This window comes from Maniola jurtina, chromosome 10, assembly GCF_905333055.1.
Source record: "Maniola jurtina chromosome 10, ilManJurt1.1, whole genome shotgun sequence".
In the NCBI taxonomy this organism is placed as follows: domain Eukaryota; kingdom Metazoa; phylum Arthropoda; class Insecta; order Lepidoptera; family Nymphalidae; genus Maniola; species Maniola jurtina.
In genome coordinates, this window is record NC_060038.1 from 12,850,822 (window position 1) to 12,876,426 (window position 25,605).

The 25,605-nt window shown below is 35.7% G+C and overlaps 3 long non-coding RNA genes across 3 annotated transcripts; all 3 read right to left on the bottom strand.

Moving 5' to 3' along the window:
- Nucleotides 1-476: 476 nt before the first annotated feature.
- On the bottom strand, nt 477-1,836 carry LOC123868893. Its single transcript, XR_006796757.1, has 2 exons — nt 1,637-1,836; nt 477-1,090 (listed from the first exon to the last, which is right to left on the bottom strand). It is a non-coding gene; the product is annotated as an uncharacterized LOC123868893 (long non-coding RNA).
- Nucleotides 1,837-6,397: 4,561 nt separating this feature from the next.
- On the bottom strand, nt 6,398-10,850 carry LOC123869257. The gene is made up of 2 exons (XR_006796848.1): nt 10,612-10,850; nt 6,398-6,670 (listed from the first exon to the last, which is right to left on the bottom strand). It is a non-coding gene; the product is annotated as an uncharacterized LOC123869257 (long non-coding RNA).
- A 13,315-nt stretch (nt 10,851-24,165) lies between these two features.
- On the bottom strand, nt 24,166-24,845 carry LOC123869259. Its single transcript, XR_006796850.1, has 2 exons — nt 24,333-24,845; nt 24,166-24,269 (listed from the first exon to the last, which is right to left on the bottom strand). It is a non-coding gene; the product is annotated as an uncharacterized LOC123869259 (long non-coding RNA).
- Between the last annotated feature and the right edge of the window lie 760 nt (nt 24,846-25,605).

Below are 25,605 nucleotides of genomic sequence, written 5' to 3' on the forward strand. Positions count from 1 at the left end.
CTATCACAATCGGGACAGTCAGGTGATATGACTTTTTTCATTAAGTAACCAAAATCATGATGATGAAGTGCAAATTCATATGTTTTAAATAAAATAACAACAGATACAAATATAGTGCCTAAGTGTTTTACCATCTAACAATGAATGAATTGATAATACTAAAATAGTTATAGAAATGTTCACTTACCTACTAATTAATTATTTCTAAAAGTTTCGTTTTTATTTTAATTCATTATGATTATGATACCTACTTAAGGAAAACATTGTAGTGAAAGAATATAGCTAGTATTATTTTTTAAATTGTCAACTTCACGTTGGCGAATTGAGTATTATCTGAATGCAACTACGCAAAACAGAAAAAGGGCCACCCGTAAAGTTGTACTATATAGTTGACTTCATAGTTTTCTCTTTAAATTTATTTTTCTAATATATTACTTAGTAAATTTAATTAATAACAACCCGTTTTATTTAATTTAAATCATCATCACTGACAATACTTGACTGATCAAAAAATCAACAAAATTGTGGTGGCCCTTATTAAATATTATTATATTTTTAAATTAAGTAGACTACGGCTTTATCGGTCACATCAAAGAAATCTTCTGCAGCCGAATCGTAGTGATGATTTCATTCAACTTTTTAATACTGAAAATACATTACGGTCATTGTACTGTTGTCACTGAAAGTACATATTTTGTGCAACATCCGCACACAAGGTGGCTGTGTGTCTATTTTGTCATATCAGACAATGGAATTTCATAACTGGGGCCTGAATCTATACATTTAGCGAGACTCTCCTCCTTCCTTCTATTGGCACGTCGTCGCGATGCATCATAAGCTGGAAGCGAAATGAGATGTCGTTCCTTTGCTAGCATATACGTCCCGTCTAAAGTTTTATAGAACCGCTTGGGAGGATGCATGTGCTCCCGTGGTTCCTTTAATATGTTCATGAATTCGTCCACGCAGAGAGTTATGTAACAGTAGTGGGTGTTCATGCAGCGCCAGCGGTTCTGAAGGTTCGGAGTTCTAGTGTAGTAGTGGCCTTTGTATTTCATGTATTGCTTTCCCTGTGTCGTTGTTATAATTTGCACTGTAACAAAATAGATTTTTAAGTACGCTGTTCGGGTTTTGTTGATAAGTACAAATTCTCTAACTATTCTACTTTTCTACATATGAAATTACTTACTTATTTTACAGAATTTTATATTTTTATGTGGAATGATTTGTATACATACATTTATACATATCATATAATATCATGGCATTTGAATGTCAATTTAACAAAATAAAACTATTGTCAATTGTCATATGATTAATACCACAGAGTTTGCTAATTTATACCTACTAAACATAAAAATAATGCTTTAGAAAACTTAAATTTCTTCTATCTGGCTCTTGGGAGAGTAGGAAAAGTAAAGATTACTTAGAAAGTTAGAAGAACCATTTGTCAAACATACATTTTCATTATATTATGCAGAAGGCAGAGTAAGTAAATTTTAGCAAATCGGTATCCCTATCAACCTTTATTCGGATTATGGAAGTAAGTTTCAAACATTTAATGTAGTTCATGATATTTTTGAAATGAGATGTTCTTACTTTCTCCTGCAGTACCGTGCACGTGGATTCATATATGCACCAGAGAGTGTTCTATAGAATAATGGGGGCTGATGAAAATGAAGTTTTGGGGGTTTGACAACGCGTAATAAATCGTCTACACACAGACGAACGAAGCATCTGTTTGTGTAAATACATCTCCATCGATAAGTAGAGGTTCTTGAGTAATAGTAGCCTTGATATTGCAAGTAACGCTTTCCGGTCACTGTGTATATTTCTTGAGCACCTGTAACGATTTTTTTGGGTAAAATATTTTAGGGCAGGGAAAACCAAAAGCTTCTTGATCGGTCGAAGACTAAGTCAGTTCTTAAAAGGGAGTTATACCTGGGAAAGTGTGAAAAAGATTTCCAGATATTCAATAACATTTATTTTAAAGTATTTTTACAATTATCTACATTAATCTCTTCGGAAAGTTAATGAATAGCGCCATACTAATATTTTGATTCCAACCACTACACTTATGCACATTATGAACTTTGCTAAAGCAATGGATGCAATCATTTCGTATAAACAATACTTGCCACTAGAGATGCCCATTACTGCTACTCTTACTTCGTTTTCATTTGATGAAATTATTCTTTTTTTCTTTACAGTCATTTCACAATATAATCTTTCATAGATTTTTCAATTTTCGCACTTATAATCGTTTGTTACATTAATTTAGCTAGGGATTATGATCAAGATCAATAGTATTAATATTTTACAGATGGTTTTTCACGGAAATTGTATTTTCGTACTTATGGTTGTAAATGTTCCGTGAAACGTTTGTTACATTAATATAGATGTTTTCCCCTTTCTGACAACCAGCGATCAGTGTTCTCGCTCGAGCGCTGTTAAGCGTCTTAGCTCCGGTCGATGACCGTACACGCGCGGAATTTAAACAATAAAACGGGATGAAATATAATTATTTTCAAACTTTGTAAGATTTAGATTCATGATTCATTTTTCACAGGTTACTTTAAGTAAAGAAGCAAGAGTGACAGATGATAAGGCTTTTTACGTGATTTTTTACATCCTATCTGTTGAAATGATCCATCTCTACATATGGAATATTCCCTACCCGGATATGTACCGGTGTGGAATCACACGTATACATTGTCCGTGTGTTCACGTAAGTCCCGTTGCTAGTTCTGATAAACACCTTTGGTGCGTGCGTGTGATCTTTAGGCGGTTTGATTATATTCATAAAATCGTCTACTTTTAACCTGGCGAAGCATCTACTTGTGTTGATACATCTCCAACTGTATCTAGACCTCTTAGAATAGTAATAGCTTTGGTATTTCAAGTATTGCTTTCCGTCAACTGTGGTTATCAGTTCTACTTCTGTAAGAAATAATATTTATTTATTTAAGCATTTCCATAAGTCCCACTTTCTATCTTTTTGTACCTATACCTACCTTTATTTACCCTTACCTTCCTTTACAATCTCTCCCACTGCCCAGGTTTACTGGTAGAGATCTCTTATAAGTCCAGCTTCTTTTTTGTTATAATTTTTTGGTTCGAATAAATAAATTAAAAAGAAATCTTTTATTAAGACTTGGTTGAGAACTAAAGAAAGGGTCATGATTTTTGCAGTCCGTAGATATTTATTAGTTTTTAAATAATATTTTATCGTTACTCCGAAATTAAGTGTTATTAGCTTCTTCTAAAAGCCAAAATAAAATAAAATGATTATTAATTCCTACCAATAGGGATTCTTGGATCGTAGCATATAATTACATTATGAATTATGCCAATGTTCTTATACAATTCTCTTTCATTTGTTAAGTTATAATAATTAGTCAGGATAAATAATGTTTTTTTGTAAATTCAAATCTTTTTATTTTTTATGAAACATCTTAACATAATGTCCTGAAGACGTCTTGACTACGTTAACTTTTTTTTCATGAGAGTGAACCGTGTTTACATCACGTATGCAAAGGTAGTCGTCGACTTTTATATGGGCTTTGCAATGACCGGACAGAGTACAGACCCATTTGGTGAGACCTCTGGACTTATTTTTCTTGTAATAAGTATATCCGTCTAAAAGTATCAGCCGCTTTCCGTTTGTCATTGTTATCACCTCAGCTATAAAATAAGGCGAAATTACAGTGTAAACTCTTTATAACGTCAGTTCATTATAATGAAAAACTCGTTGTAACGTAGACGTTAGTTGAATTTGGTTTACCTTAAATCCCATACATTGATACAACTATACTAACTACTACTATAGACGCTATATAGAGCGGTGATAGCCTAGTGGTTAGTTCGTCGGTCTTCTTCTCGGGGGGGGGTTGCCGGTTCGATTCCGGGCACGTACCTCTAACTTTTTGCAGTTATGTGCGTTTTAACCAAATAAATATTCTTGCTTTAACGGTTAAGGAACACATCGTGAGGAAACCTGCATGCCTGACGATCCGCACGCGCACGGTCGAGACTAGGGTTGCCAATTTTTGTTTTCAGTTGATTAAAGTATTTTTGGAAAAACACTACATTTCAATTTTTATATTTTTATTCCAACTTTTTAAAGCTTTTTATATAATTACAATTCAAACGCTTAAAACTAAAATAAATAAATATAAACAACTAGAGGATGCCCGCGACTTCATCCGCGTGGATCTAGGTTTATGAAGATCCCGTGGGAACTGTTTGGTTTTCCGGGATAAAAAGTTGCCTTTATCAATAACATGGACGCAAGCTACCTCGGTACCAAATTTCATACAAATCGGTTAAGCGGATGGGTTTTTGAGAATCCCGTCGGAACTCTTTGATTTTCCGGGATAAAAAGTAGCATATGTCGGTCCCCGGGATATAAGCTAACCCTGTACCAAATTTCGTCAGAATCGGTTAATCGCTTTTTGAATTTATCTGGCGCCTATTTAGATTTTTTTTATTATTTGTTGTAATAGGCAATAAATATACACACTATAAAAATTTCAGCTCTCTACGTATTGCGTTTCATGAGATACGGCCTGCTGACAGACAGACAGATGAACAGACAGACAAACAAACAGACCCTTAGGTATAAATGGTGATGTGTGGCCTAACTTGCAAAAAATAAACTTTTTCTTTCTCACTTCTACATGTAGGTATATCTAGAGAAGTAATATTTTGTACACCTATGGTAACGTCACACCAAAATTAGTTTTGCAGTTTTTAATTCATCTATAAACGTGTGTATCGTCCGCTAGATGTCTGAATGATCTTCCTCGTCAAATGATTATGGTTCGTATTGCTTCCCCATATGCTCATTTCATTGTCTATATTCACATAAGCATCACATTTCGGATACGCCGTGCAGTTCCATTTGTTGAACTTCTTCAACTCGTACCTCTTGTAGAATGTATAGCCGTCGAATAGTAGTACAGTTTTGCCGTTCAACATTGTTATGAGTTCGGCTGCAATCACATGAAAGTATGAAAGTTTAGTCCATTACAGAATCTATTACAAATCAAAATAGGTAGAAGAGGCGAAGGAGCGTGAAAGTGTGAACCGCAATTACGTACTTTCGAACCTTTTGTAGAAAATTAGTAACACGGTATTTCTGTATTAAAGACAACCGATCCTATTACTTTATTTAAAACTAGCCCGTGACTTCATTCCCGTGGATATCGGTTTTTAAAAATCCCGTGCGAACTGATTGATTTTCCGGTATAAAAATAGCCTATGTGTTAATCCACGGTATAATCTATCTCCATTCCAAATTTCAGCCAAATCCGTCCAGTAGTTTTGGCGTGAAAGAGTAACAAACATCCATACATACATCCATCCATTCATACTTTCGCGTTTATTGCAGGATTCTGTAAGTTCTGTATATGCCAAAGCCGCAACGCTGAAAGCTTGTGCTGCTGACTGCGCAAGCTTTGTGGCTAGTTCTGTCAATGTGCTTATATTAGAAAAGAAAAAACATTTTTTTAATCACAATTATGAAGATTCAAATTTTATTTAACGTCTTCAATTTAAAATTACAACAGCACATTAAAGTTTGATTATTTAATCTTAAATGATTTCCTGGTTTCCTTTTTCATACATAAAAAATTCCGTTGGAGCACGTTGTCTGTCGGGATTGCTTAGTATTACAACAAAATAAGACACGTGTTTAGACAACTCTTGCATTTCAGAAAGCGGGTGCACAGCAGTGCTAGTCACAACGCACGCTGGGAAGAAAGAATTTATAGCCACGATAGACCAAAGTCTCTGAGAAATATTTACGGGTTTCCTCTTCTTCGTATAAGTCTCGTTGGGGTTCCTATACATTTATCTATCGTGGTTCCGGTTAGTTCTACTGTGGAGCCAATAAGCCACTCAGCATTGCATTTTCCAGAGCGGATGCAAAGCTAGCGTTGTCAGACCGTAGACCAAAGTCTGTGAGACATAATTTTAAGGTTTCCTCTTCTTCATATAAGTCCCGTTGGGGCACCTATACAGTTCTTGTTTGTCGTGATTGTGGTTAGGTCTACAGCGTACCACTATAAGGCACTCGTTAACGTTGACGTCGGCTTTGCATTTCGGGAAGCGGGTGCAGACCCAGCGTTGCCAATCACGACGCACGCTGCGAAGGAAGAACGTGTAACCACCGTAGAGCAAAGTCTCCTTGCCATTGGACATTGTAATAAGTTGAGCTTGGAAAGGAAAAACTTTTATTAATTTTTATACCCAAGAAAATTCAGAGCCATACCATTTTTAAGGTGGCAGGAGTTTAGAAAAGATAAAGATACAAGAAAAAATATTTTAATATTTTTGCGACACTGATATAGTTACCTCACCTTTTTTAGGGTCTCAATACAAAAATAAAATACATACAGCTAACTCAATTTTTTATTAAGATTATAAGCAGCCATTCTGGTCTTAACGTATTTGCCGTTAGGGCATAGATGTAAACTTTTTTGTATGTGGTTGTGATGAGTCATACACTCGACGATGTAAAAGTCGTCGTCCACACACAGGTACGCTTTGCATCGAGGGAAGTTTGTACAGACCCACTTCTGGCCCTTTTTGAACAATCTGTACCTAAAGAAAAATGTATATCCCGCATATAGTAAGCAGTTCCTGTCGTTGTCCATGGTAATCAGGTGAGCTGCAAATACAAATTACGTTTACTCCAAGTAAGCCAACTTTCCGGCTTTTTTTAAATGTTAAGTGTATCCTTGACCGCCACCAAGCTACCTACCAGCTCAGTAGGCTCATTATCATTTCATAGAGCATTTTAATATGTCACCAATGTGAGATAGGCTTACGAGTAACTGGTCTATTTATAAGTTTCCAAGTTTGTTAATCTATGTGGCAAGTTTGTGGAGTTTGAAATAGTAATCCCTCCCAACCTGTCTGCTAGGAAAAAATTAGTACACAACTATAACTCACACCTTGACTTGAAAAAACCTATTCAAACTAGAATTCTTGAGATACCGACACATATAACCAAAATTATTAGGATCTCATTTTCAAAAATAATATACGCATTGCTAACTTACATAATTTTTTATTAATCTTATAAATAAATAAATAACTTAAAGTTTAATTCAAGCAACAAGACTCATAGACTACAGGCCCATGTTTAAAAATGGGTGGGTCATATGAACCACCAGGTGACGTATACAGGACGATATAAGAGCATAAAATAATAAGTTTCAGCACTATGCCGTCACTTGTAAGCTGTCCAACAGAGTGCTGGTGAGAATTGAAAAGTGCAGGTAGAGTGAGTACATTTTGGTCATATATTTTTGTACGGCATTTTTACCATCGATAGATCCATGAAAAATAATAAGAAAGCGCGCAGTGCCGTAAAAAAATGGTGCGCCACAAAGTCAGTAAATGTTTTGATTTTCTGACAATTTCCGGGGTAAATTTGGTCATTTAATTCTGTACGGCACTAGTTTCATACTGTTTCAATACAGCCTCTAATCCATTATTCCGCAACGCCGTACAAAAATCATGCGACAAGGGGAAAAAATCGAGGGTTGCAACTCCCTCTCTTTCCGTGTTCCGGGGGGTGATTTGAAACAACATAAAATTAATTTATTTTGAAAGTATTTTATGCATAGATAATATTTTTTTACATGCCGTACATTTTCGTTGGTCCAAAGGTTTGCAGGGTTTGTGGATATTATATACACGCCCGTTCACTTCAGTTAGACGGCATAGTGATTTTATCATATTATCAATTGTTCTCTTCAAAAATATGTTAATGCCGTACAGTATCAGATGGCCATAAAGTACTACCCTTAAAATGGTAGCGTCATTTTCATCAGCCTAAAAGATATGGTCTGCATTAAAATGTACGGCATAATTTTTTCCTAATTTATTTATCTTAGTACTATTTAAAACAAGGGAAAAGCGTAGAAAATAGCTATATTTTATTAATCTATGAATATTTAAACTTTTGCAATAATTTGAAAAATTTCAGTTTTTGTATTTATCTATAATTTTTTTTAGAACAATTTCTTTTGAACGGCAATACTATATAACAATAGTATTTTACACTATCATGTTAAAAAAAAAGTTGCCGTACAGAGTCAAATGATTTTACAGTTTTAAAAATTAAGTATACCATGAAATTAAGATAATTATTGATACACATTCAAATGAACACTAATTTTTTTACGGCATTATTTTTAATAGTACTTTTGAGTGCTAGATAATGTTTTGGAACCAAAGCCGTACTTTCTCAAATCACCCCCCGGACCACGGAAAGAGAGGGGGTTGCTACCCTCAATTTTTTCCCCTTGTCGCATGATTTTTGTACGGCGTTGCGGAATAATGGATAAGAGGCTGTATTGAAACAGTATGAAACTAGTGCCGTACAGAATTAAATGACCAAATTTACCCCGGAAATTGTCAGAAAATCAAAACATTTACTGACTTTGTGGCGCACCATTTTTTTACGGCACTGCGCGCTTTCTTATTATTTTTCATGGATCTATCGATGGTAAAAATGCCGTACAAAAATATATGACCAAAATGTACTCACTCTACCTGCACTTTTCAATTCTCACCAGCACTCTGTTGGACAGCTTACAAGTGACGGCATAGTGCTGAAACTTATTATTTTATGCTCTTATATCGTCCTGTATACGTCACCTGGTGGTTCATATGACCCACCCATTTTTAAACATGGGCCTGTAGTCTATCATAATATAGGGAATAAGGTTGATGACTACTAGTCAAATCAGAGATTTTTATCAAACGTCAAAACGCTTGCTTAGCCAGGTAGCTTGTATGAAATACACAGATATGACGTCATAAACTTTACGTACTTTTTTAGTTAAATCTACAATTTAAAATGGATATCAAACTCAAAACTAACAGCGGACGTGTATTTTACAAATTTTGTTAGACCCTCTATTTAACAGTTACCAAGAAATAATTTGTTTTTGACATAGTCATCATCCCAATTACACCAATGGAACCACCACTTCATGGTTTCTACACCAGCGGTCTTGAAGCAGCGGTTCATATAACAGCAACTGAGGCTGCTGGCTACCAAGGTCAGGAATCTTTCAGCGCTGATCCACACCCGTGAGCACTCATGCTTGTCTTAACGTATTTGCCGTTAGGGCAAAGGTATAAAAGTTTCTGTACGTGGTTGTGATGAGTCATACACTCGACGATGTAAAACTCGTCGTCCACACACAGGTACGCTTTGCATCGAGGGAAGTTGGTACAGACCCACTTTTGGCCCCTTTTAAATAATCTGTACCTAAAGAAAAATGTGTGTCCCGCGTGAAGTAAGCAGTTCTTATCGTTGTTCATTGTAATCAAATGAGCTGCAAATACAAGTTAAGTTTATTCCTTTTAGCCAACGTTACACACTCACTTCACTTCACTTGTATAAAAAATTAATAAGTAAAAGACACAAAAATAAACTGGGTTTGCCGGTGTCAAACACTGCACATTTTAGTAACAGTGCATTTGTAATGACGTGCATTCTATACAACAAACTGCCTGAAACAATTTTAAATATTAATAATTACCAAAAATTTAAACGGACCTTACAAGAATACTTAGTGGACAAGGCTTACTCACCATTCAAGAATACGCCAATAGATATAAAGCATAATAATTGTTACGATTCTCTTCATTTTTCTTATTAGACATTATATTATTTTATTTTTATTATATTTGATTGTAATTGTATTCTATTTGACTTTAAATGTGTAAAATATTGCATGCCGTAAGGCTATATTTGGCTGTACTTATTATAAGCTTAGATTAAGACCAAAATTTGCAATAAATTGATTAATTGATTGATTGATTGACTCTTTTTACCCGACTACGGCAAAGCTAAAAGGAAGGGTTATGATTTTAGCAGTCTATGTATGTAGGTATGTCTTACGTATTTTAGGTGGCTTATTACAATTTTCGTAGCGATCTCTAATATTTTTTAACATGAAAATAGATTACTGAGAAATAATGGACCTAGCTTTCTACTGGTGAAAGAATTTTTAAAATGGTTCAGTAGCACCAGAGATAAACAAACTTTACCTCTTTATAACATTAGTATAGATTTAGAGGTATATATTATGACAATCAAACAATACCTGAATGTCATTTTCATCAATTTATTTTATACAGGGTCACTAATATTATGTATATGAAAAAAAATGCAATAAGTTCGTCAAACTCAACTTAATAACTATCTAAGTATACCTATTAAAATAATATAACAACATTTGATATTTTAGTGACTTAAGATGATGATGATGATCATGAATAGTAAATAATATGTTCAAAAAGATTCTACTTATGTACTTTGTATAGCTCACATTTTTTTAAATAATAGCGTTAGCGAGCAAACGAGCAGGCAGGTTACCAGAGTGACGGTCTGAAAAGCTGCCACGCCACCTATGAACAGAGTGGATGGAATGTGAGCTAAATGAGGAAGGCTGAGGCCCGGGTGTGGTAGCGCTCTTTAGGGAAGGCCTATGTCCAACAGTGGGTGTCCACAGGCTGATGATGATGGTAAAGCCGAGGTGGGTCGTCTAGTTTCTAAATGTTCTTAAATATTTGGCTTTCACATACGTTCCGTTAGACTGGATGTACGGTCGTATATGGTTGTGGTCTTCTAAGCTCCTCTTCACTGTACCATCAATGACGGTTAGCTGACTCTTACACTTGGACGAACTAGTGCAGCTCCATCTCATACCACCCTTTACTGGTTTATGGGAATAGTAGGTGTAGCCGTCCTTCATGAGAAGCTGTCTACCTCTTTTACTCAATGTTGTCATCACAACTGCAAAAACTCAACTTTAGTAGAACGTCGATGTATGTTTATAACATAGTACGATATGAAGAAAAAGGTAAGGTTCGAAAGGTGCACCAGTGAGTTCAAATTGAAACGAACATCTTTGACTTCTGTGATTTAATCAGTCGATGTATTAACAGGGCTCTCTCCGTCACTCGTTTCATACAATCGTAGTTCCAATTTCATTTGAATATTAAGCAACCAAAGTCCATGAAATTTTGCAGACATATTCTAAAAACTAATATCTGTGTCTGTGGTGTTTTAGATTTTTCTAAAAATATGTAGTTTTAAAATTACAGGGGCTCAAAGATTTGTATGAAATTTTTTAAGACCGCGTAACTTTGAAACCGAATATTTTAACAGAAATTTGGAAAACCACAGACATAGATATTAGTTTCTAGAATATGTCTGCGAAATTTCATGGACTTTGGTTGCTTAATATTCAAATGAAATTGGAACTACGATTGTATGAAACGAGTGACGGAGAGAGCCCTCTTAATTTAAATTAATGCATTCCGAACCAGTGGTAGATGCTTTTGACGATTCAAAAGAACCTGTAAAGGTCTAATTGAATAAAAATATTTTGAATTTTGAATTTTTTGAATTTTGATTTCAATGCGGCTCTTACTGAATACCGTCATCTTTAAAATTAAAAAAATTCACGAGAAAAGTTTGTGCAAAACACATTCACATTTAGTCTATCTAAAACTTCTTTCCTTAAATTTTAAAACTTACAATCAAAAATCAAGGTAATTTAAATTTAAACGATATTTTCGCCAAATTTTTTTTATTAAACTTTAACTACATTTGTACTTTTATATAATTTTTTTTAACAAATCCCTCCTTTTATATACGAATAGTTATTCTGAATCAGAAATTTTAGCTCTCCTTTTGATATGATATATTCCGTCCATTACTTTTAACTCAGGCTTTTGATGGTTATGGTTTGAGAGTTTGAATTGTCTTATAATGATATTGTTGTTGTCAACATGAATGGCCGCCTTGCAGCCTGAGTGAAATTCATAGCAGCGCCATCGATAACCCCTCTTGGTCTTGTATTGCGGCTTATACATGTAACCTTTATACTCCATCCCAATACCATTGTTGACTCTCCTTACCAATTTACCTGCTAAACAAAATGTGCCCATATTTTAATTTAGTTACCAAAGTCAAAGCGGCCTTTGGTTACTTGATACGGATCTGTCTGGAAATACGAAGCAAATGAGAGCACAAGCGCATGTACCTTTTATATGACGGCCACTTCAAATCGTATTTTACGAATATGAATACGAATCGAATACGAATTACGAATGAAAGCACAAACGCCCAAATACATAAATATTTACGCAGACACTGTGGTCCATTCCGTTGTAAGTACAGGTGTATATTCGTGCAAACATGGCCACTTGGGCGATGATTTTTGTTCGTGACCTATAATCTTGTGCTGCATTCTACATCGATAGAGAAGACGGTCTTTTTTATACATCCCAATAAGGAGTGATGCTAACAAAATGAAATGAATACACAGTTGTAACAGAAATCACTAGGAGTTTTATTATGGACTGCATATCAAAACTAGAATTTAGCTCCCTTTTTAATATGATAAATCCCGTCTTTTATTTCAAACTCGGGCTCAACATGATTATGATTGTCGAGATTGAATTGTCTTATGATGATATTATTTTCGTCAGCATGAATGGCCGCCGTGCAGCCTGAGGCGTGCTGGTAGCAGCGCCATCTATAACCTTTCCTGGTCTTGTATTGCGGGCAAAACATAAAATCTTTGTACACCATCCCGATAGCGTCGTTGACTCTCCTGACCAATTTACCTGTAAACAAAATTTGTCGATTACATATTTAACACGCGTAAACGTTTACATTTAAATCACAAGACTTAGGACCAACGCACATCTGCAGAATGGAGTGGAGCTTACTCGTAGACGCGATGATTTTTTTTTGGAAAATCCACGGGAAAAGATAGTTCCCGCGGTACGCGGACGAAGTATCGGGCAATAGTTTAAGATCAATGGACATTGAGATTTGAAACGTCTTTATTGCTTCACATGTAGTGAATACGATGGTAAATATGCTAGTTAACATTAACAGATACACTAATAATAATAAACAATATTAATCCCGTATTCGTTCACCATAACACAAGTTAAGAATATATCTAGACATCTTTTAAAATATGTTTAATAATATAACAACTGTAGCGTGGTTATACACTCGCAAACAATTAGATGTGTCTAATTTCTAGAACTACTTGCTACTCAGCCAAATGCTGAGAATCGAATGGTTACAGACATTAAAATGTGGACATGTTAGAATGTACAAACGAATGTAACGTTCGAATGAATGAAGGTAGCTATATGCAACATGGCGTCACTTGCCAGCCAATGGATTGCGAGACGTCTTCTGATTGGTCAACGCGAAAAGCCTGCTTTGATTCTAACAGGTGGCTACGATTTCAGCTGTCGACATTCTTCGAATATACCTTAACATAGAGCGCTAACAAACATCTTCATTCAGTATTGATTTTGGGCATTTTATCCAAATAACAAATTCAAAAACCGTCACACACGTTTAGGACTCTCATTTACATAGGGTACATATTATTAAGCTTATCAACAGAATCTTTGGTATGATTTACTTACTATTTTTTTAATAGACTTCCAAAAAAGGAGGTTCTCAATTTAGTGCGTAGTTTTATGTATTTCATATAAAATATATTCTTTTAGTTGCTCTTTTGAAGGTATTGTGATGCCTTTTATCTTGCGTAAACTGTTTAGTATAGCCTCCGGTTTCAAATGTAGAGCGACTAGCTTGTTTATCTCTTCTTTAGTCTCTTCTAGTGTTTTATAGTTAGTTCTGGTACCGATGATATCGTGATCGTGATCGGAAGCGGAGCGATACAGGAGCACAGCATCTGAGTTAGCTTCATAAAGCAAACCAAGAATTGCAGCACACTGAGGTCCACGGGTTTTGACCTGATTGCAACGATAAAACTTTTTGGTACCTTCTTTCGTTTTATATAAATTTCGGACTGACCACGTATTTTCAGCTCTCACAACCTTTTCTGCTTCTTTAGCGTTTGCGAATTTCTTCACGAAAATATACTCTTTGTCAGCCTTTCGGCACTTTGACGGCTTTTCTCCTTCGGATTCACTACCTGAAAGGGCGATAGTAAAGATATGATATTAGCAGTGAATCTAAATATCATATTTTCCATGCTACTTCTACTGGCCTCAAATAATAACCCGCCTAATTTTGAAATCATGTAAAGTGCTAAGCATCCGGTCGGTGTGGAGGAATAACCTGCGTAAAGTATCTCTACCCATATCATTTTCCATCATATCTTTAACATAACGATGGAAGATTACTTAATTTAAATAAATAAATTAGTTTTTGTGGGCTCTTCTCAGACCTGGGCGCGTTTGGAACCCTCGTAACTTTAGTTTTAAGTTTATGTAATTAATTTATCACCACTACATCGTTATCTTACTAATCCAACAAGTGACCATCAAAAAGTGATTTTGATTTGAAAAGAAAGAAAGAAACCCTTATAGAATCACATTGTTGTCTTTCTGTCGTGTCAGTCAATTCAAGGGAATCAAAACCTATAGAATATACTTAGAACCTAGAATAACCTAGAATCACGAAATTAGTCAGGTAACAATATCTTATAGCACAAGTAAAGGAATAAATCCGATAGCCGTGAATTTGTGGTTACGTCACAAAAAAATAGCGTTAACGAACAAATACTATGTTTACTAAATCACATCAAGATGGCGCTGTCCATCATTGACTTGCAGTGTTGTACAGTGGAGCGTTAAATTTTATTACATTGGTTTGAGATTTTTTGTACGATGGTGCGGAGTACTTCATATGCGAGTCTGATTCGCATTTAATATGTTTTTTCTGTGTATTCCAGATAAATATGTCTTCAGTTCCATTTTTGAAGGTACTGTGATACCTTTTATCTTATGTAAACTGTTTAGTATAGCCTTCGGTTTCAAATGTAGAGCGACAAGCTTGTTTATATAATCTTTAGTATCTTGACTTATTTTATAGTTAGTTCTAATACCGATTATATCATGATCGTGGTCGTAATCGGCGCGGTAAAGGATCACAGCATCTGAGTTAGCTTCATAAAGCAAATAAACACTTGCAGCACACTGAGGCCCACGAGTTTTGACCTGATTGCAACGATAATACTTCTTGGTACCTTCTTTCGTTTTATGTAAAATTCTGACTGACCATGTTTTTTCAGATTTTACAAACTTTTCTGCTTCTTTAGCGTTTGTGAATTTTTTCACGAAAATATACTTTTTACCAGCCTTTCGGATCTTTGGCGGCTCTTCTATTTCGGATTCACTATCTGAAAAGGCGATAGTAAAGATATGATATTAACAGTGAAATATCATCTTTTCCATGTTACTTCTACTGGTCTCAAATAATAATTTCCAAATTACGTAAAGTACTACGCATCCGGTGGGTGTGGAGGAATAACCCTCGTAAAGTATCTCTACCCATATCATTTTTTATCCTATCTTTATCATAACGTTGGAACTTAGAAAATCATTTAATTGAAATACATAAATTTAAAAGAAACAAAGGTAAAAGGATTAAGTTTATTCATCAATGTTTATATGCAATGCAAAATCATATGCAATCAATGTATTTCGTATAAAATCATTCTTTTTTTATTTCGAAAGTGAAAATATTATTTCAAGGATTGTGATTTTTTGAAATTGCGAAAGTAATTTAAGAGGAAAACCTATGCGAATGACATTGACGATTTCCCCTTCAAACTAGCAATTTTGACATGTCATGACCCTCTATTGACAATTAATCAAGCAGACATTTCAATCTGCGAAATTTACGCGGACTTTTAGTATTTTGACGTAGGAGGGTAAAAGATCCAGTACATGAACGAATAAGGACTACCCTGACTTTGACCTAAAATTAAGATATATGAGAATCGTTCTATATATAATTTTTATATTTTTTTTTATCTGTGTCTATACACAGTAGGTATACACTCTTAAATTATTTAAATATCAAAAACGCAAAAAAATGCGTGGTATTAATTATTATAAATTATTTTATTTAACAAAAGGATAAATTGCCAGTAAATGAACTGGGAATTTCAGTGAATGAACGAACTCTATCTAGTGCATAAACTCTCGATTCCTATTAATAAATTCTTAAGTATATTTTCGCCTTGGAATTTTAAAAAAAATGTCAGATTTTCAGTTTTTGACTTATTGTATATTTTTTTCTACATTTTGCGCGATAAATCAAAAACTATTTTACATAATAATAATAAATAAAACCTGTTTTAGAAGACTGCAAGTTACAATAGAGCCGCTTGGAACAATTTTTTTTGCTGTTTCTTCTGGTAATATTCACAATGCAGAAATAATAATCATCATGGTGTTTAGATGGTTTGCGCCAAATTATAAATTTTTTTTTTAGTAAAAGTAGTTAACTAATCTTATTTGCTCATAAACGCAACGAGGAAATACAGCTTCCACATATAAAAATTTGAGTCCAGGCCTTGCTGTTAGCTGCTAATGGGTTCTCAAAGTAGCCCGAGTATGCTTGTTTTACTGGGCACAAAAGGAAAGAATGAAAGGAGCTTACCCAGTACATCTTAAAAGATCCGTTATAGATACATGCATCCTGCCATGCCTTACCTATGCCAGCCAAACATGGGTCCAGACAAAGAATATAAAAAGAAATAGTGACTTGCTAAAGGGCGATGGCAAGGTGCATAAATTAAGCAAAAAATATTCAAAGTGAGAATTGAAGACATAAGAAAAAAGACAAAGCCTACAGACACCTTGAGACATGCCCTAAAACTGAAATGCAAATGGTCATATTGTATCGATTTTTACAGATGAAAGAAAGACAGGTAGGTAGACCGAAGACGCGTTGGTCTAATGCTATTGTGCAAATCGCGAGAGAAAATTAGCTTGATAGTACCAAAGACAGAGAGAAATGGGGATACCCAAGAGGGATCCATATCCAAGAAAGCAGAATACCAGAATAAATATAAAAAAAATTCAAAAGAAAAATAAAACCGACTTCAAAATCACAAACACTAAAAAGTAAAAAATAATTTAAGTTATTGTGGTTTTTGAAGTCGGTTTTATTTTTATTTTGAAAATTTTTTATTTCAAAATTTTTAGTGGCCCCACTGTACTATAATAATATGCCATGCCCAGCTAAAACCCTACTGTTTACTAAGCAATTACACTGATCGCGAGCAATTTGCTCTTATCCATTGAGGAGTTCTGTTCTCCATCTCAGAAGATATTCATCAGAACTTCATCAAATTTATATGGGACCACCTGCAAAGTATACCTAGCTTTTCAAAAAAAAAAAAATCCAGATCGGTCCAGGCGTCTTTGAGCAATCGGTGAACATACATTAAAAAAAAAATTGAATTTGCTCTTATCCATTGAGGAGTTCTGTTCTCCATCTTCAAAGATATTCATCAGATCTTTACCAAATTTATATGGGACCACTTGCAAAGTATACCCTATCAAACAAAAAAAAAATCCAAATCGGTCCAGGCGTCTTTGAGTAATCGGGGAACATACATAAAAAAAAAGATACCAACGAATTCAGAACCTCTTCCTTTTTTTAAAGTCGGTTAAAAATATACTAAGATTTACTAACATGGTGTTATACCATAGAGTAGCAAACAGAGGCAAAGCTTCTAAGAAGCGAGCAAAATTTATAACTATTTTGGTAGGGCTGGCACTGGAGGATACAATTTAATTAACAATAGTTATTTGTTCAACAAGATGGTAAAGTTTGTTTTTGTTGTGATTGCCTAGTTTAAATATCGATCTTTAAATATCGATCGATAGATCTAAATATCGATTTTGAACGAAATCAGTCAATTTAGAAAGAATTATAAATGGTGCCAACTTTTTTAAATTTTGGTTACAGGTTCCTATTTTGTGATCCCAGGGAGCTCTAAATATCGATTTTGAACAAAATCGGTCAATTAACAAAGAATTTCAAAATGGCGTCGACTTTTTTAAATTTTGGTAACAGTTTCTTATTTTGTGATCCCAGGGAGCTCTAAATATCGATTTTGAACGAAATCGGTCAATTAACAAAGAATTTCAAAATGGCGTCGACTTTTTTAAATTTTGGTAACAGTTTCTTATTTTGTGATCGCAGGGAGCTCTAAATATCGATTTTGAACGAAATCGGTCAATTAACAAAGAATTTCAAAATGGCGTCGACTTTTTTAAATTTTGATAACAGTTTCTTATTTTGTGATCCCAGGGAGCTCTAAATATCGATTTTGAACGAAATCGGTCAATTAACAAAGAATTTCAAAATGGCGTCGACTTTTTTAAATTTTGGTAACAGTTTCTTATTTTGTGATCGCAGGGAGCTCTAAATATCGATTTTGAACGAAATCGGTCAATTAACAAAGAATTTCAAAATGGCGTCAACTTTTTTAAATTTTGGTAACAGTTTCTTATTTCGTGATCCCAGGGAGCTCTAAATATCGATTTTGAACGAAATCAGTCAATTAACAAAGAATTTCAAAATGGCGTCGACTTTTTTAAATTTTGGTAACAGTTTCTTATTTCGTGATCCCAGGGAGCTCTAAATATCGATTTTGAACGAAATCGGTCAATTAACAAAGAATTTCAAAATGGCGTCGACTTTTTTAAATTTTGGTAACAGTTTCTTATTTCGTGATCCCAGGGAGCTCTAAATATCGATTTTGAACGAAATCGGTCAATTTACAAAGAATTTCAAAATGGCGTCGACTTTTTTAAATTTTGGTAACAGTTTCTTATTTCGTGATCCCAGGGAGCTCTAAATATCGATTTTGAACGAAATCGGTCAATTAACAAAGAATTTCAAAATGGCGTCGACTTTTTTAAATTTTGGTAACAGTTTCTTATTTCGTGATCCCAGGGAGCTCTAAATATCGATTTTGAACGAAATCGGTCAATTTACAAAGAATTTCAAAATGGCGTCGACTTTTTTAAATTTTGGTAACAGTTTCTTATTTTGTGATCCCAGGGAGCTCTAAATATCGATTTTGAACGAAATCGGTCAATTAACAAAGAATTTCAAAATGGCGTCGATTTTTTTAAATTTGGTAACAATATCCTGTTTTGTGATCCTAGGGATCCTCAGATATTGATTTTGAACAAAATCTATGACAGTTCAAGAAAATAGATTTTAAACACTATTTAAATTATTATCATTAACATTAAATTAAATGAAAACACGACGCGCGACGTGTACTGCAGCCCCTGAGCTTGAGCACAGGCCGAGCCGGTATAAACCGATTTCTCTCCGTACGCGACGTAGCGCCTGTGCTCACGCACACACGCGCCTCAAGCTTGTAGTAGTGTACCTATCGTAGCGCGCTTGTATGAAGCTTTGACTCTGTTCGCTACTCATGTGGTTATACAACGCAATACCACACTAACAAACACTCGTACAAACATACAGACAAGTATATACTCACACACACTCACACACACACATGGACGCACGCACACGCACTTTTGAACGGTTTGAACGGAACACGGTTTTGAAATTGAAATTGAAAAAAGTGTAAGAATTTGTAAGAAAATATTTAAAAAAGGTATATCAGCCGGTTTTTTATTCCAGCTCTTAATACATGTAAAAACGTCCAATCTGTTCATTTACTTGAGCCTTTACCCTAGTACCTAATTATATCGACCGCCCCATATCAAAACAAAGTAAATGTCATTTTTCCGAAAATCGTTTTATGTCATAAGCCTAACTTTCATAGTATGTCCCGTTGTATTGTAAGGACACCCACATTAAAGTAAAATTAAAAGCTAGTAAGTCGCTTTGACCATTTTAAAACATAGTAAGTCTATGAACTGGCTAGGTTTTTTATAGATTAATGCGCCTTACTAAGTTTTTCAAAGGAATTAGATAAAATAAAATAAATATCACCCATTATCTAAATATCATGTCAAAACAGTAAATACTTAATGATGCATTAAAACTTAAAAGTAAGATAGGAAAAGTCAATGACCTCTACATGTCAACTGTTAAATATGGCTTGCAAGGGAAATACTTTGCATACTTACATAATGTTTTTAAGGTTCCATATCTCAAAAGGAAACACGGGACCCTTATAGGATCACTTTGTTGTCTGTCTTTCTGTCCGTCTGTCCGTCTGTCGTGTCTGTCAAGAAAACCGATAGGGTATTTCCCGTTAACCTAGAATTATGGGCAGGTAGATAGGTCTCAACTCTCATAGCCCAAGTAAAGGAATAAATCCGAGAACAAATTTCGTGATTCTAGATCAACGGGAAGTACTGTATAGGTTTTCTTGACGGACGGACGGACAAATGGACAGACAACGAAGTGATCCTTTAAGAGCTCCGTTTTTCATTTTGAGGTACGGAACCCTAAAAAAGAAAGTGATGCACATCTAATGAATAAATGTGTAGGCCAGTCTTCACACTAAAATATTTAAACCCCTTTAATTTAAAAACTGTCATAGCCTAGTGGTTAGAACGTCCGCCTCCTAATCGAAGGTCGGGGGTTCGATCCTGGAATCACGCACTACTAACTTTTCAGTTATGTGCGTTTTAAGCAATTTAATATTGTATATCAAATCTTTGAAAAGAGCAACCGCCGAGTTTCTTGTTGAAGACTACGGCCTAAACTTCTCTTGAATTTAAACCACTTACTAGGTTTTGATCTGAGAAAGAAATTTGACATTAATTGACAAAATTGAGAGACCTAAGCTTGTATAAGAACACAGAAGTGTCATAATTCGTGTTCACTTTGCCTAACGTCTCTCGGAGAGCAGAGAGAGATTTAAACTGTTTCTTATAATCACTGGCCATATTTCAAATGCGAAAGTGTGTTTGTTGGTTTAATATTCAATCACGCTGCAACGGAGCAACCAGTCGACGTGGTTTTTTGCATGGATACATTTAAAGACCTTGAGAGTGACATCTCTCTCCGCATCGTATTCTTTATTGCTGAGGGTTGTGACCTCTTTCCATTATTCCTACATCTAATGGTAGGTTTTCTTGGGATAATAATGCGGTGGGTTCAAAGAGCCTACGGAACTCGACTAGAAAAACGAGATTTTGACTCTTAGTTTTAACGGTTATGAATTAGTTATTATTATCAGTGATAAAATTGATTAGGGCTGCCAGGTAAAATGACATTTATCTCGGAAAATCAAAGAGTTTCCACGAGATTTTTTCCAAGTTTGCGCTACTAAGTACATATATTATGAAGAGGAAAGGTTTGTTTGTTTGTTATCGATAAACTCTGAAACTACTGAACTACTTGCACTAAAGACATAATCATCAACATCAACCGACAGACGTCCACAGTGAACATAGGTCTTTAATAGGGTCTTCCACATGCTACGGGTTTGCGCCGCCTGAATCTTTGCGCTTGCGCTTGACGACAATCATGCTTTAAAGAAAGCAATGATGAGGTCCAAGTTGGAGCACGCTTACCTGGAAGATGCCTATTCACTCTTGGCTTGCAGGTATCTATGGTATATATGGCAGGAAACACGGCCGCCGAAATGGCGTTCCAACCTTTAGGCTCTCCCCATTGCCCGCAGCATGAATCTGAGCTTCCTTATGATGGTTATATTATGTACATATAATATCTCATAAGAAATCTCTAACACACAATCCAGCTAAGTAAGTCCAATTTCGAAAAAAGCTAGCTAGCCGACAAATCTAACTCAGGCAGCCTTCGGGAACCTTCGAGATGTCTCTGTCCAAAATTCCTCAATGCTTGAAGAACAGTCTTTGAATAGTGCATATTGTCAGTGATGAAATATGGATCCGAAATATAGGTCTTTTTTTTGTACACAGGAAATGCCTGACGCATACCCCTCCGTCATGTGGGGCTTGCACCAAACTTGCACTACTACGAAATCCATTTCGGAACACGGCACCCGGAACGAGGCGCGCTATCTCCTAACATAGGTATAATACCTATTTAGAACACTTACTATCTGTCATCATAATCTATGACAACCTCCGAGTATTTACCTGGTAAAACCGTAACTTTAGAATAAAATTTAGTATATAAGCAGGCTTCATTTAGAAATGAAAAAATCCCTATTTTATTTTTCAACGATTATAAACACAACTTTCATTCAAAAATAATAAGCTTATATTCATTTTAAATAATATTTTGCGACGAAATGACGCGCACAGTCCTTCCGCCATGACAGTCCAGTGGACACTGAATTCCATAGAGCGCCTGCAAGAAAATAAATAGCACAGGAAGTTTTTTGGTTAGTTTTAGATTATTTAAGAAACGAAAAACATTTAGTATAAAACTAACAGTTAAAATTGATTGCTAAACCTAAACATATCATTTTCTGGAGGTTGGCTTCAAAGTATCAAGATGTTAAAGAAAACTTTTACAGAACAAGTTGCGAACAGCAATGTTTTCAACTTGGTTTTTTTTTATTATTGGGATAATGTATACTAAATTAAAAAAGGCCCTTATAATCTTCACAAACTGAAGTTTTTAATTGCATGTATTTAATAGCTGTTAATGCTTTAGAAAAATAAACAATTTACTTCAAAGTACAGCATTTTTGCGATTTGTCAAATAGCAATTACCTTAAGAAAATAACTACTTCTGCTAGTCTGGGAACTAATGCTTTCTGAAAGCTGAAATCGAGTCACAGATCCGCAAATTAATAAAAAGATATTTCGCATTTTTAAAAAGGATAGAAATAAATCAACACAAATATAAGAAATTGTATATAATATAAACTATTATCGAATTAAAAACCGTAACATTTCGTTAAACTAAACTAGTGTAAAAAAACTCATTTTCACCGCGTCATCATTATCTAGTTGTCTATACCACATAACATGTACTTATAAGTTATAGTACGCGACAGGTCAAGATGGTCATCAGGGTAGGAGGCGCGGAGGACGTGCTGCACACCCGCACGTCACCCGCGTTATCCCGCACCGTGTTAGCGCGGGTGTCATGCGGGTGTGCGGAGCGTTTCCCCGCCTCACACCCCTATGACCATCTTGACCTGTCGCGTACTATAACTTCGCGTACTAAGTACATATTATGTGGTATAACTACAGGTATGTATGGAGCGAGTGATGGCGAGACAACCGCTAAGCCACTTTAATATAAACGCCACTTTTGCCAACTTTATACACCGGCCGGTCATGATCGACGTGGTCCGCCCTGTACTTGATGATATAGTTCTCACAGTCTGACACGGCTACATAAGCGTTACATTTCTTCTTAGAGGCTGAGCATCTCCATTTGACGCCACCAAAACACCTGATGTGACCACCACCTTTATGGAATGTATATCCGTCAACCATAAGCAGTCTCTTTCCATTTGTTAGGGGAATGAATTTTGTATCTGGAATAACTTGATTTTGTTTACAAATAATTTTTAATAGTTTAACTCCTATCAACTGAGGCTGGGGGCACACGGTGCGATGCGGCGCCGTAACGTTCTTATGTCGCAGCGGCGCCGTAGCAGCGTTCGTTTACACCACAATAATATACGCATGTATTCGTAAACAACTGCTGAGCGGTGCCGCTCCGACGTCGCAACGCATTCACCCCTCCCCGCCTCGTCTCGGTGGTTGCAAGTCCCGTGCGGCGCCGGAGCGCATCGTGTGACATTCCACAGATATTTCTATGTAAAACGACGCAGCGACACCGCTCCGGCACCGCCGCCGCAACGCATCGTGTGCCCCCGCTCTTAGGGCCCTTTCACAATACCTACTTGCGACATGGCCTTACAAAATTTTACATCAACGCACAACGCATGGGAATGGAAAACGCATGGGAATTTGGCATCAAAAGTTGCGACGTCGTCCTTGCGATGCGTCGTCTTACCACAAGTAAGTATTGTGGGAGGGCTCTTAACGTGAGATCTATACAGTGCACTCTGACTTTGCTCAGACTTAACAAGAGTTGAAACGAGACAGATTAATATCTCTACATAAATGTGTCTCTTTTTAGCTCTGCTTTAAATCTAAGCAAATTCGGTTTGCATCTATAAATCTCAGTCTTGGTGATCGGCAGTTAAAAATATCAGACAGATCCTTATTTTTTACATCTTCGGGTCCTCATGAATGACTCACCATTTTGCCCTACTAACTGGTTATTTTCGGGAATTAAGAAAAATAAAGCGTCGCTTGCAAAATATATTAAGTATTTTCATGATTGATTCCGCATCATAAATCCATTTTATTTTACAATATTAACTTTACTTATTAATATTTACAAAAAAATACATCAGATTAATACATTTTAAATTGATTGACACAGTTTCGTTTATTCAGTCGAAGTAAACTGTAAAGTTTTCATTAACATTTTGCGCTTGATGACAATCATGCCGTATGGAAATAAATGAGTAGATCTAAATCGGAGCGCGCTTGCCTAGTATTCAGTCTTCAAGTATTCACTCTTGCCTTAAAGGCACTTAAGTTACAAGTGACAGGAAACATGGACGCCGGAAAGGCTGGGCGTTCCAGAGTTTAGCTTCGTATCAGAGCGTTGAACAAAAACGTTTCGTGCGAGGAAACTGGATGTTGACCTCATAAGGATACCAACGCTTCCGGTTTCTCGTTTTTTATGGTATAACGGCATTTATCCCATTAGTTTCTTTTATGCATCTAGAATATCTAACAGTAGGTATGTGCGTATTTCTATTATAGATGGTCACTTGATGGTCATTAGGGCATCTGGTGGCTCAGCCGCTCAGGTTTGTGACTGAGGGGTCCATATAAATAAGAAAGAAAAAAGAAAAATGTTTATTTGAGGCATTAAGTCCACAGTTTATACAAAATGTGGGCAATATCGTCTTGTACATCAGTGCAACACCTCGAACAAGTAGGCCATTCAGCTTGTGTTAAGAGTGGAATATTGCTCATATTTTGTATAAACTGTGTAATTAATGTCTCAAATAAACATTATTCTTTTTTGTTTCTTATTTATCCTGATTTTTTCTATTTTATGCTTTCACGTAATACCCCATTTGATTGCGTCTGTAAACTGGAGGATCGTGGTTATGGGGTCCGACTAATCGGAGGACGATAGCGTCATCGTCAGACAGCACCGCAAAAGCCTTACATTTGCATCTCTTTTTAGAGGAGCACCGCCAACGGAACCCTCCGCAGTACTTCGCTGTTGCAATCTTGTGATAGGAATACTTGTTGATTAGCAACAAGGTAACTCCAGTAATAAGCGTTATGAATTCTGCTTCTGTAAATAAATTGTAACTTTAAACTTTAATTAAATATTACTTACTTGTACATACACCTGAAGAGCGTGCTAAAATGCGTTTTAGAGATTCGTACATAATAGGAAAATGCCCGGCTCGAATGTCCCAGACATAATATGTAGCTGGAAGAGAAAACTACAAAGCTTGAAAGTAAGGTAAGCCGTTAATTTTAAAGACGATTATTCATTATTATTATCATGCAGAAAAAAAATATTAAACATGTGGCAATAGATAGATTCTGTCCTAACGGTTCTGTCCAGGCTTCTGTCCTGTGATAACGCCATCATCCTTGGAACTAGACATCATTAGTTCCGCATGCCTAGACTACATTGACGGTGCCAGCGACGAAGATCTGCTGAAAGATGATCTGGAGCTACCTCTCCATTAGTATTGCAGCCCGCGCGGCTCAGTTTCCTAGGCCCCGCGTCGCATGCAAAGACCCATGAATGCTCCGACAAACAAGTGAATCAAA